Consider the following 12,199-nt stretch of genomic DNA (forward strand, 5'->3'; position numbering starts at 1 on the left):
TCCTAGCTAAAATCAGTTCTGAAGAAAATCCACTGAACCCAAGATGTTAACTCTGTTTTCTGCCAGACCTGCTGAGTTTTTCTCACATTTTCTATTTTTGTTTCTCATTAACATCAGTTTTGATTGGGGCTCCTTGACATCACTCTCTGCTAAATGTTAGCTTATGTCAAGGACATTCATTTCCACCTTTTTTTCCCACATCTAGACCAAGACTGTAATCAGACTGAGTGGTTCTGACGGAACCCAAACTGAGCATCAATGAGCAGGATATGATGGTGAATGGAAGGCTGGATTTGGCATGAGTTGCACTAAGTTCACTTAGGGCTTATGAAGAGCTATGAGGATGACTGAAGGTATGAAGAATGCATAGATAAATTGTAAGGTAGTGTGTGGATGTACCAGGCGCCATGGATAAATGGATATAGGGAGATGTTGGAATGTATCAGTGCCATGAAAATGGTTAGAAGTTCATAGGGTGGCACAGGGGATGTAAGGGTAGAGTAGGCATGTAAGTAGATGCTTGTATGAGGGTGTGGAACAATGGGAGTTGGTATCTGGCATTAGGTGGCTTGGATTGACAAGAATGGGGCATGGAGTGTAAGAATCGAGAATGTGTTGCTGGAAAAGCATAGCACATGAGGCAGCACCCGAGAAGCAGGAGGATCAACGTTTCGGGCGTAAGCCCTTCATCAGGAATTACTGCTCCTCGGATGCTGCCTGACCTGCCGTGCTTTTCCAGCAACACACTCTCGACTCTGATCTCCAGACCATCCGCAGTCCTCGCTTTCTCCATGGACGGGTGAGAACAGGAGGGATGTTTTATGTGAAATCTTTATTCTTAAACTCTGAACGAAGTCCTCAGGTAGATGACCTTGGGAACTGACAGCACTTTCCTTTGCTCCAAAGCTTCACAATGCTGCAAGGTTGTTTATGAGGTTTAAGGAGAAAGTGAGGACTGCAGATGCTGGAGATTAGAGCTGAAAATGTGTTGCTGGAAAAGCGCAGCAGGTCACTCAGCATCCAAGGAACAGGAGAATCAACGTTTCAGGCATAAGCCCTTCTTCAGGAATGAGGAAAGTGTGTCCAGTAGGCTAAGATAAAAGGTAGGGAGGAGGGACTTGGGGGAGGGGCTAGAGAAAAACAAAAGAGATGTACAGGTTACTATTCCTCTGGGGAGTATAATTTGGAATTGATCTTACCCCCATCAGGCTTTGCGTGGGGTGGATCTCAAAACCTACATACTTGTCAAATTTTATCTTCTGGACGTAAATTCACCCCACTGATCAGACTTCTGCAAGGAGGCAGTGTATGTTGGGAGGCAAAATTCAGGTGGTTAGAGGCCATTGGCTGTCTGGCAGCGAAGGAAGGTTCGATTGAAAATAGGTAAGTCACAGGGCGCACCTGAGGGAGAGGGAAACATCAAGAATGTGAATTCATTTCAAGTTTCCACTTAACCCGGGAGGGACAACTCATCTCCTCAGTAGCTGTTGACTGAATATTATCCGATGGAATTGTCATGACAGTCTCACCCTCAGGTCCTGATTAAAACACAATCAGGGTCTCATTGATATCATAGGACCCCACTTTCATAAAGTCCTGAGGTTCCTGCATGTTACTTCAGCCACATGAGAGAGTCGGGCAGCTTAAACAATGATCAGCACATTTATAAGGGATCTGAGCGTCAAGTGGCAACATTCTATTGCACACCTTGCACACTCTCAAAGGGAGGGATAGCTTGGTTCAAATCAACATCACTCTTGTTTGAAAAAAAATCCCTCATAATGAAATGTCCACATAGAATGTTAAGGTTTCAGTGCATGGAATTAATTTTCTTTTGTAAGTCAGGGTCAATGGAACATCAAAGCAATTCTAACTGAAAGATGTCCCTTCTAAGGAAGCTGGCATGACTTTAGGCTCTATTTTAGGTTTTCCTCAGCTCTCAAGATTCATCACCTCTCCCTTGCCTTTACTACTATGCTTTTCAATCCATATTTATTTCATCTGCTAAATGAAATCCAATTTAAAGCAATTAATATTAATGCACTTAGATGATGCTGATGATGAATTAATAAAAGACTTGGCTTGACACTGGGCTGTTTGCTGGGTGTTTTTAATGATACTTTTAGCTGCAAAAGGGAAAGGAAGCAGCGAGCTCTGTGCAGAGCCTGAAAAATGAAAACTATCATTTTTCACCACATGTTTTCAGGGGCAATCAGTTGCATTGATTTGGCTAAGAAGAAACCACTTGCAGGAGCTGTACACAAATTGGTACAATCTCGCTTTCAAAATTCTTCAAATATCAGCAGTGGCAAAATTAGTTTTCCCACTATTCTAAAGTCTTTCCTTACTCGTGAACAAAGTCCTTGAAGTAAATGGAATAACTGTCATCGCGAGAATGGAGAAATGAGACGCAATGTGAGGTTGAGGGGGAATTACGGGATCTCAATATCAGTCTCTATGGATTACACTTATGAGTGGCTTAAATGAAATATTTCCAACTGCTGTTTTTAGGTGATGAAAAGGACATTGTTTCATTTGTTATCAAAGCCTTTGGCTAACAGGAATTGACTTAATTTTTCAATAATGAATTTTACTTCAGAGCTCTTAACTATAATGAAAGGGAGAAACCAATCTAACAAAGAAATATTTTTTTTTCATTCGGGTTATCTTAACTTCGCTGCAGGCAAAAAGTACAAATATTTTCTATCAAGATTGTCCGCAGTGGCTCTTTCCAAATGCCAGTATCAATCACAGATGACTGGATCAATAGCGGTGTTTTGGCCCCAATCTCCTGCGAGAGATGGCATGTCATCAGTGACAGACAAATATCACAGTTAAGCAAAATATCCAGCCAAGCCTAGTAACATTTTTATTGATTTTTGTTGTGCAAATAATGTCTTTTTTGGCTGAATGAATGGCTCAGAGGCAAACAGTCATTGTTTATGATTTCAAAATGCAATAAAGAGTCTGGAGTACATTATGGCTGATGTCTCAAGGCACACAACATAATCATCCTTTGGTCATGAAAAACTACACTGCTGCACCTATCACTGCATATTTATCCCTGCTTAAAGGCACCTGTAGGATGTGCAAATCCTAAGCAAAATTGCTCTAAACTGCAAACTACAATGGCCTTTAACCCATAATCACCTCAGAGTCTGACAGGAAAGAAATAGTACTAAGTCTTTCAGAATTTTTCATAAACTCATTGGAAATAAAATGTTACACTGTCCTGTTATTCAGGTTTCATTGAGATATGCCATTGTTTTGTTTACTGTCTTAAACTTTTTTACGATAGTAATATATGTATTAATGAAATAAAATGTTGGCAATGTTTTCATTTTTAAAGATGTATTTTAATGTTACTCCTCTACTTCACCTAAAGATAGTTGGGGAGGAATTGAGTTGTGTAGGTTCCATCTTTTAGGTGGTAAATATAATGCATGCACTCACTTCTGAAGTGGGCTAAACATAATCTTGTTGAGGAGGCTTGTACATGTGCACCTATCGATCACCAGTAACATGCAGAGCCAGCAGATTGCTATGTAAACTATTGTACAATCACCAGCAAATACCATACTGCAGCATATCATTCAGATCAATGCTGAGTGTAGTGATACTTTCTGAAATAATTTCATGAAGGCTAGTATCTTGTCAACAAGTCACCCTTTATTTACACGTGCATAGTGCATGATACTGACCCAGCTAGCACAGCTCTTAGAATGAACATATCGCCAGATACTTCTCTTTATATCTGTCAGCCAGGACTCCCTGACTGGGGCTACTAACCTGGTCCAATCAGGGAACTCATATTCTAAGAGCCCGACCTGACTGACATCATTCCAATCACTACACTTTCATTCTGCAGCAGTCCATCCATATTTGTCCCACCACAACAAGTCAAAGATTGCTGCTGAGTGACAAGATTTTCTTTCTTCTTCCATGGGATGTGAATGTTGCTAGCAAAGTCTGTATTTCTTGCCGTACCTGTTCCCTTAAGAAGGTGTTGGTGAGCCATCTCACAATTTTCTCATGGTCATGACTTAGGTCTAAAACTCCTGCATTTCTACAGAGCAGATTTACAATTAGAGCCATGATACCAGAAGGAATATTATAAAACAGAACATTAGCATCCTTAAGCAAAGTTTCTACTGCCTGGACCACGTGAGAAAAGACCTATGATATTTAGAGGAGTCAGTATCAATACTTGTGGTAGTACGTTGTCTGCTAAACTTACTGGCTACTTTAAGAGAACAACCCTTAACATCATGAATCAGTGAGGAACTGAGGAAAAAGGAGGAGGGAAGGAAGATAAGATGAAGAAAGAGGAAAAGCAACCACAAGTGGAACAGAACATTACATCGCATAGTCTCTCTCTTCATAGGCTGTACAAGATGAAGTAATTAATGAGAAGTAACACATACTTTAATCAAACCTTCCTATTTACCAACACTATAAAGCTGTTCAGATTCCTCTATCACTAGCAGTCACATTGTCTTTTTCTGACATTTCAAGAATCAAATCCACCAGAAAATGCATTTTTAATCCAAATAGGTGAACTCAATTACAAAATAAAACAAAGAAAATTCAAGCAATTACCCTTGTGTATCCCCTTATGGTGGAATTAGCACTCTTTGGTGTGGCATGGGCAATTGTAATAAACGCAGGAACTTGTAATGAGAATGAAAAATCAGAATCTCAACATTGAGAATATTTTTTGCCAATTTCCCCTTAAAATTGAATTGGCAACTTCAGAATCTTGCCAGTGAGTAGCCACTACCTTACTTCCATTATTAGCTGAAGTTGCCTAATTTATACTCTACCTCAATTCTTCTCTCTTACCCTGTTGAACTGGATTGTAAATCAAAAAAGGTACCTACTGCTGCAGCTCATGGTTTGACTGTCCTAGCTATCATCTAACTGCACTTTCTCTACAATGACCTTGCATGCTCCATGGCCAAAGTTTTCCACAATCTTTCATCCATGGACGTTGGCAGTGACGTATCACCAACTTTTTCATGCATCACGCCTGCTTTCAGTCCAATTCACATAACACAACGGCCCTTCAAAATTTACTTTGGATCACAAGGACAACCAGGACTTGCATCCTTTTACCAATTATTTGGAGGTGCCAGTGTTGGACTGGGGTGTACAAAGTTAAAAACATACAAAACCAGGTTATAGTCCAACAGATTTATCTGGAAGTACCATCTTTTGGAGTGATGGTCCAACCACCTGATGAATGAGCAGCGCTCTGAAAGCTAGTGCTTCCAAATAAACCTGTTCAACTATACCTGGTGCTGTGTGAATTTTATCCTTTTACCAAATCACTTTGTGTGCAGGAACATACGTGTTTTTCATACATGTATGTAGGCTGCATCTCAGTTTGGTTTCTTAGTTCTCAATGACTTTGCATTTATTTGGAGCTGTTGCTTGCATTGAATATTAGCACAGATAGAGAAGTAGTAAGCTTGTGGCAGTGGGGAGCACTGAACAGTCAGCAGGGTGGACATGTCGCTGCTTTGGAATTTGAGGTTCTGCTTGGGGCAATTGCATTAATTATGCACGTACTAATTCAATAAGGTCATTCTTCTGGCTTCAATTTGCACATCACTAGTGGGTTATTCATTGTCCATGAATGAGCATTAAGAATTATGACCTCAAGCAATGGTCATTATATTATGCACAGTTATTCTCTCCTTATCATGTCACAAATGTAATCAGATGAATGCTCTTATAATTGTCTCCAGAGTCCAGGGTGTCCTGCACCGTTATGGAGGTGTCCTTCATAGCTGACCCTGACAAAATGGAAATAGCCTTGATACAGAGGAAATTGGGGAATGCCAACAATCATAGAGCCATAGAGATGTACCGCACAGAAACAGACCCTTCGGTCCAACTCATCCATGCCAATCAGATATCCCAACCCAAACTAGTCCCACTTGTCAGCACCCAGCCCACATCCCTCCAAACCTTTCCTATTCATATACCCATCCAGATGTCCTTTAAATGTTGCAATTGTACCAGCCTCCACCACTTCCTCTGGCAGCTCATTCCATACATGTACCATACTCTGCATGAAAAAGTTGCTCCTTCGGTCCCTTTTACATCTTTCCCTGCTCACCCTAAACCTATGCCCTCCAGTTCTGGACTCCCCCACTCCAGGGAAAAGACCTTGTCGAATTATCCTATCCATGCCCCTCATAATTTTATAATCTTTCACAAGTTCACCCCTCAGCCTCCAATGCTCCAGGAAAAATAGTCCCAGCCTGTTCAGCCCCTCCCTATAGCTCAAATCCTCCAACCCTGGCAACATCCTTGTAAATCTTTTCTGAACCCTTTCAAGTTTCACAACATCCTTCCAATAAAACAGAGACCAGAATTGCACACAATATTCCAACAGTGGCCTAACCAATGTCCTGTACAGCTGCAATATGACCTCCCAACTCCTATACTCAATACTCAATGCTCTGATCAATAAAAGAAACCATACCAAATGCTTTCCTCACTATCCTATCTACCTCCGACTCTATTTCCTGTTTAATTCCAGGATTGGATGGCTTGTTGATGATCCTTCCTGTTCTGCTGGCAATTCAGGCCTTTGGATGAACTGGGACCTGGAGTCCTTTATTCAGTGTAAAGGCCATTATTGGCCACTTAACAGAACTTTATTCAACGCTTCTATAAAGGAGGCGACACTGTGCTTTCCACTGGTTGCCTAAGCTCTTTGTCTGTGTTAGACACTAGCCAAGTCTACACATATCATTTATAACATATTTAGAGATACCAACATTAAACCTTTCCAAAGACAATTAAGAATGTCCCAAAAATGCTTCCCTTGGCAGCCACACTCACATCCCATGACTAAACGAAATTTATCTTGTTACACAAACCAATGTCCAAATATTTTCAGAAGGTAAGATTATGTTATAATATCAAGCTCGAGTAAAGATTTAGAACCACTAATGATACAAAATTCAAGTGAAGGCAGTTACAATGATAATAGGCATTGAGTGAAATGCATGGATGTCCAAGCTAACATGGGTGACTTTATCATAAGTAAAAGCACTAACAATTTGCTTGTATATGGCACCTTTAACTTTGGAAAATATCCAAAAGCACTTCACTGAAAAATAATCAGATATACATGACAGTGAACTAACAAAATAATTAAGTAAGCTGACTAAAACCATAGTTAAAAAAATTAAGATTTATGAAGGGTCTCAAAAATTGAAGTATTCACAAAAATTGATTGTAGGGTCTCAACAGCAAAAAGCATGGCTATCGAAGGTTTGACAATGGGTATGAGGAACATATAAAGCGGAATTGGATAAATATTGGAATATGAAAATTTTGCAGTGCTTTGTGGAAATGGTGATTGAATGGAATAACGTGAACAGCTCTAACAAAGAACTGACATAGGCATTGTAGGTAATTGATTAAATTCTGTGCTGTATCCTGAATGTATTGGCAAGGTCTGATGTGGAGGAATATTGAAGAGTTGGAGGAGGTTACGGAGCCTTGAGGGATTTTAATATGGGCTGGGAAATCTATATATTGCTGGACTCAGGGGTCAAAATTTCAGTTTAGGAGCAGGTTAGGATTCGGGTAGTGATGTTTTTGACGATGTCAAGCTTTTTTGATGTTCAAAGATGGAAGGTTATCTTCAAGAATATTGAAGTAAACACATAAAATGCTGGGAATGTCAGTAGATCTGACAGCATCCATAGTAAAAGGAACAGGATTAATGCTTTAAATCCAATATGACATTTCAAGTACAATATGAAAGGGAAGAATCAATTGCATGGAATATTTTGGGCTGGGAGTCAAAACCCATTTAGTTCACTAACCCCCTTTATGAAAGGAAATCTGACATCTCAGCTTAGTCTGGCCAAGATGCACCAACAGCAATGTAACTGACTCTTAATGCTCTTTGAAATGACTGAACGTTCCACTCAAGTCAAGGGCAATTAGGGATGAACAATAAATGCTGGCCTTGGCAATGATGCCCACATCACATTAAAAAATAAACATAAAAGGACGAAAAGCCAAGATAGTCGATTCTCTCAATAATTGTACAGCTAAATGTTGAATCAGGTGAGGACAAATTCATTAAATAGAATGATGGGGGGGCCGGTGTTGGTAGAGGGTGGTGTGGTTAACCATGTTAAAAGCTGTAGTGAAGTAGCGAACACTACAACAAGGTCACAGTCACACATGTCATGTTCTGGCTATCTCTGATTTTGGTTTCCTGTATTCCAGTACTGTGACAGGGTGGAAATCTGATAGCAGAGTTTCAGTATGGAGTTGGGGGAAAGATGAACATTTACTTGTGTAACAACAACATCTTGACCAAGGGCATCAGAGAGGAAAGTGAATTTCAAATCAGAACAGTAAAGAATGAAAGGTGTGACATTTTTATAATGTCTTTCATTGACTTACGACATTTCAGTTGTAAGTAGTCCATGCCTCAGAAGCATATAGGGATGTGGGAATCACTGCTACCTGGCAAACGTGACCTTAATCTTGTGTTGGAGAGCCTCATTCTTGGATATTCTTTCCCTCAGTTGACCGAAAGCAAAGCTGACTCATTAGATGCAATGGTGAGTTTCATTGTCTCTGCCTTCAGTAAGGCTGTCAAGATACAAAAACATTATCCAACCGTTCTAGGATCATGCCATTGGTCTTCATCAATGGTGGAGTTTTGTTGCTGGGGCTAGTTGGAGGATGACTTCATTTTTCTGGTGTTTCAGTGAAAGGCCTAATTTCTCACATGCTTCATCAATGTCAACAGGCCAGGAGAGAATAGGAAGTGGAGATGGGTACTGCAGATGCTGGAGATTACAGTCAAAATTACAGTGGTGCTGGAAAAGCACAGCAAGTGAGGCAGCATCCGAGGAGCTGGAAAATCGACGTTTAGGGCAAAAGCCCTTCATCAGGAATCTGGAGAGAATGGTGCTAACAAAGCTAATCACTGGGCTTGTACCTTCAGGGATGCCCAGGTTTGGGTAACAATGTGCTTCCCTCAAGTGGCGATCAATTCGAGAATGTTTGCTTCTGTACATAAACTGGCCAGGCCCTATGTGGAGCTGCTTCTCCAATCGGAGATCCTGTCTCCCTCAAGCTCCTCCAATCACAGGCTGTTTCTGATTTGCATTTCCTTCTGATAGGCTCACTAGTGAAATATCAACAGCAAATATGGGAGCTAATCTGTGCGCAATTGGAGGAGCAGCTGAGAAATTATGGGGATAGGGTGAGCCAGTTGCTGTGATTGCCAAGGCCCAGATTTTAGGTAAATAATTCTGTGGGTCATGGCTCAGAGAAGTGTTATCCTGGGTCAGGTCCAGAGTTTGCCAGCATTGGCCATTTCCAAACAGTGTCACTCTGGGCCAGGTCTGAGAATTGCCATTGGTTAGCTCTGGGAGTTACCGACTGCAGTAGAGATGGTGAGAAAGAAAGAAGCAGACTGCAGTGAGAGAAATAAAGGTGGAGGTTGCAAGTTGGGGTAGAATAAGGGGTGGGGGGGGGGGGGGAGGTGTTGCTGAGGAAGATGGTCCCAGATTGAAGCAGGAGGCTGCAAAAGTGAAAAAGAAGTTTTAAACTGGTCAACAAGTGTGTCAACCTCTCAACTCTACTAATAAGGAGCCAAGATAACTTGAAATAACTGAATAAATGAATATCTTGAAAACCAATGCTGAATCTCTGGCTTAAGGCTTCATTAATTCAAGAACCACTGTAATGAAAATAAAATCAGTAGATGCTGTTGTAATATACACTGTTAACTGCTAAATTTAAATCTAGGATTGGATCTGAGAATAGGTAAGTAAGGTTAAAGTCAAGTTCCTGATGAAGGGTTTTTGCCCGAAACATCGAATTTCCAGCTCCTCGGATGTTGCCTGGCCTGCTGTACTTTTCCAGCACCTCTCTAATCTTGACTCTAATCTCCAGCATCTGCAGTCCTCACTTTCACCTAAGAAAGATTAAAGTGCCTGGTGAAAATCTTCCAACTTTGTGTATAATTCTGAGGATGGAGATTGGGTTGAGGATGGATCTTGACTTGGAGGTCGGATATTAGATTAGATTAGATTAGATTAGATTAGATTAGATTACTTACAGTGTGGAAACAGGCCCTTCGGCCCAACAAGTCCACACCGCCCCGCCGAAGCGTAACCCACCCGTACCCCTACATCTACATTTACCCCTTACCTAACACTATGGGCAATTTAGCATGGCCAAATATTGACTTGGAGGTCATTGAAGAGAGCATTACAGAGCAATGTATAACTGAGCACAAGGAGCCAGTGGGAACCTAATTGAAATCCACTTCCAGTGAACCGGGCTTGAACTTCGTTTAATTGTTTAAGATTCTGTAGATTATTGGCAGCCTCTGGTTATTCTCGTTCTTGCTGTTGCTGAATAAATGTCACGATATTCATCTGGTTGTATAATTAATAACTGTGGATGGTCCTACTTTCACGAATCTATACATTACTGACTGACTGGGGGGAATGCAGCAGTCGGTAAGAGGGTGAACTAACATCACATACCATTAAGGTTAGATTGCGCTTTAGACTTCAGTCAGTGTATTACATCCAAGTGTAGTGAAGTCTCTAATGATAACCGACAGGTGGAGAGGAATGCTGAGGAATCTTCTTTTGACCTTTCCACCATTGGTAACCCTTCAATGTTTCAGAGTGTGCACAGACTGCTAAGTTGCCTTGAAATGCCTGAGCATCCCATAGAATAGTGTTGAATCTGCAAAAGGCTGTGCTTTGCACAACTACTATTGACAAATAACTGCATTAGGAGGTAAGAGCGGAATTCTGAAATGCCCATTGTACATCTCTCAGTCTTGAAGGACAGTGAGCTCCCTTCAAAAGCTGACACATCACCCTGCTTAGTAGAGTCATCACTGATTTCATGCTCTCAGTCAGACTGGAGGCAGTAGCTGGCTCTAGACTGTGATGTTCACAGGTAGAATGGAATCCTAACTGGATTGGCAATTGTTTAATGGATTGGAGCAGATAATGATGGGTCACATGATCAAAACATACATCCAAAATCTCACTCATCAGATAATTAACTTGTTCAGCTCAAGTGATTGTAATTTTGTGGATGATCTCAGTTGGAATTTCTTTTTTCCATATCTTTTCTTTTATATATCATCAGCCATAATAAGTAATGATTCCTTGCTGGACTCCCAATAATTCTTCACTCATGTGGCACAGATACTTCACCTTTTCCATCCATACTTTTAGAAGGGTCAAAGATGACTTATTTGAAGCATACAAGATCTTGAGGGGACTTTACTTGGGTGGAGGTGAGAAAGATGTTTCCTCTTGTGGGAGAATCTAGAACTAGGGGTTCATAGTTTAAAAAATAAGGGGTTGCCTATTTAAAACAGAGATAACAAAACATTTATCCCCTTCAGGCGGTTGAGAGTCTTTGGAATTCCCTTCCTCAAATAGGACTGAATGCAGGAGTGATTCACATTTGGCTGCAGCTAAAGTTAAGAACAAAATTCAGATGCAGCTGATACTATTGTAGAAGATTTAAAATAGTCATGAGCCGAAAACAATGATCCAAATCACAAAGGCATGCTTCAGAAAATCTGCTTGTTTTAATTAGGGTGGAAGTCTCTTCAGCATTCTTGAAAGTCTGACCTGAAGTATTCCTCAGCTGCATTATTTCTAACAGGCTAAACCAATGTTTCCCGGCACATGAATCTTGTGGGGAATTGCAAGTCAATTCGGAAAATATAGCAATATTTGTAAAATGAGATTCTCAATTTAAAGAAAAAGAAGCCTGACTTTGCATTCAGTGTCTGAATGGCAAGACAAGACTCACACTAGTGAGCAACAGAAGACACGTTTGCATACATTGACATTTCATTTATATCTATTCCCACCTTGTTTATATGCAATTTGCTATTCTCTCACATGATAGAGAGAAACTGGACAGTGACAATTCCAGACATGAAAGTCAGAATGGATACTTAGCACCTTCAGCTCATTGCTTTCTCGTCTAGGCCTTCATCTTGGCCATCATTCCCCAACATCAGAGGGTAGATTCCACGGGCAATTACTGCCTGCAGTCTTCATCTGCAGATGTTAACATTAGATACACACAAGACTCTTCACATCACTATGCCACATGGAGTCATAGAGTCATAGTCACACAACATGGAAACAGACCCTTC

The sequence above is a fragment of the Chiloscyllium punctatum genome, chromosome 8 (assembly GCF_047496795.1).
Source record: "Chiloscyllium punctatum isolate Juve2018m chromosome 8, sChiPun1.3, whole genome shotgun sequence".
In the NCBI taxonomy this organism is placed as follows: Eukaryota; Metazoa; Chordata; class Chondrichthyes; order Orectolobiformes; family Hemiscylliidae; genus Chiloscyllium; species Chiloscyllium punctatum.